The sequence below is a fragment of the Hevea brasiliensis genome, chromosome 7, assembly GCF_030052815.1.
Source record: "Hevea brasiliensis isolate MT/VB/25A 57/8 chromosome 7, ASM3005281v1, whole genome shotgun sequence".
Lineage (NCBI taxonomy): Eukaryota > Viridiplantae > Streptophyta > Magnoliopsida > Malpighiales > Euphorbiaceae > Hevea > Hevea brasiliensis.
This window is the reverse complement of record NC_079499.1, coordinates 84,889,784-84,892,083: the sequence shown is the minus strand read 5'-3', so window position 1 is coordinate 84,892,083 and position 2,300 is coordinate 84,889,784.

Below are 2,300 nucleotides of genomic sequence, written 5' to 3'. Positions count from 1 at the left end.
CTCCCCTCTTTTTCGGTCTTTTCAACGTGATCCTTTTTCGATCTCTCATACCGGGTTCCTCTCTTCCGATCTATCCTGACACGCTCTCTTCCGATCTTTCCTGACACGCTCTCTTCTGATCTTTCATGCCGGTCTCCCTTTTACCGATCTTTAAAGATTGCTCTTATGATGTAATCAGACCTTTAATGTAGTCCGATCTCTAGAGATCGCCCAAATGATATGATTAGACTTTTAATGTAATCCGATCTCCCGAGATCGTCCAAACGATGTAATCTGGCTTTTGGAAATAAAATTTTATTTTGACAGTTATCATTTTATTATTGTTGCTTCCGATCTCTGAAGTGTTTGTCCGACCGTTCCCAATCGAATGATCTTTATCCGATCCATACTTCCAAACATCGTTTTTAATTAGCCGATCCCTAACTATCCGGTCCCTCTTTATGGAATTTTGGAATATTCGTGAGATGTGTCAGAACAGCTGGCGAGTCCCGCTAACCGATGCAGTGCCTGGAACATCGTGAGCATTAAATGCTCGGATGAGTATAAATAGGGGTGGGGCTAGCCAATTGCTCCCGTATGTCATTTTCAGTCTCTCGCTCACAACTTCAAAATTCTCTCGTTTTCTCAAATTCTTCCGACACCGATCAAGCTCCAGTAAGGGTTTTGATCTTTACTTTAGTTTAAATTTTCTGTTTCCTTTGAAAATGAGCGGTGCCGAAGGTCAGAGAGCAGTAAGCCCCCCTTCCATTCAGTTCTCGTGGTCGTCCGATGATGTAGAGGTGGTCGGACCAAGTGCGCAGCCTGAACTTCCTAGGATCTCCGCTCCAGCTCGGGGACAACCAGCACCATCAAGGCATGTGCCTTCTTCGGGGAGGGAAAATCTTCTCATGGATGAGCTACCGTCAATCTTGCAAGAAACCGACCTTCAGTCGTTCAGCCAGGAGTACAACATCCGGCCTGATTCCTACGAATTGATTAAGTGTCATGGCGATCTTCGTGCCGATCACTTCTTCGAGGAGAACGATATGATTATGGTCTACGAAGAACAATTAAAGGCTGGTCTGCGGTTCCCTTTGGACGACTTCTTCAAAGAAGTTTTGAAATATCACCAAGTGTGCATCGCCCAAGTTCACCCGAACTCGTGGCGGATCCTTGTGGCCTTCCGTGGCCTGTGCCGAGCTAAGGGAATTAGTCCTACTGCCAAGGTGTTCGCCGACCTTCATAGGTTAACTTGTCAAAAGGACGACGAGTATTGGTTTTTCCAGGCGAAACCCCACTGCGGGCTTTTTACCGATCTGCCGTCCTCCCTTAAGAATTGGAAGAACCACTTTTTTATCCTGAGAAGCAAAATCCCAAACGGTTTTGAGGGTTTCCCACGCAGTTGGCTGCACCAGGGTCCATTAATTGCTAGGCACCTTGCCCTGAATAGGGAAGAGTGCGCAATGGTGATGGATTTGAAAGAGCAGGCGAGCAGAGAGAAGTTCTCTTGCCTGGATGCGGTGACTGCCGAGCTGCACCATTGGACTATGGAATTGATCACCGGCAAAGATCGCGGGCTTCAGCTCCCTGACCTCGGCATCGGTATTTTCTACATCTCAGATCTCAGGACCTTAGCGATCTCACTGACCTCTTCTTTGCGCAGGTATGGCAAGCGGCGAAGCTTCTAAGGAAAGCCGGAAGCGGAAGAGAGAGATCTCTCGGAAGGTATGGGAGATGAAGCGCTCCGAGCTGCTTCAAACACCTGGTCATGAGCCCAGGGAAATACAGGAAGGCTCATCTCAACCTTTGGGATCGGTGATCGTAGAAGTGGTCAGATCCCCTCCTCGCCGGGAAGAGCCGCCTCCACCTCCTCCAGTTGCTCCGAGCGCAGAAGAGGGTCCTTCTCAACCTAACGTGAGAACCCTCTCCCGCGGTGCCCAAGTCTTAGTCCACTCACTGGAGAAGAATCGTACGGTTCGAGAGATTCGACAGTGGGTTTGAGAGATCAGTGAGTGATTTAATAGACCGGTAAGGCTTTGACTGATGTGAGGACTTAGTATTGATTCAATTCCTTGTGAGGAGAGATCGGAAATGTGGTTATCTAGCAAAAAGAGATCGGAAATGTGGTTAGCTGTTAAAGGGAGATTTAGTACTGGGGATCGGTTTCAAAGTTTATTAATTCTAGGGATCGGCCAAAATATGGTGTCGACAGCTGCCCCTTTTTACATAATTTCTATTAAAGGGAAAAATTTTCCCGTGTAGGAATTATGTAAAGATTTAGACCCATTTTTTGGACGATTAGGTGTTCGAAGTTAGGGAAC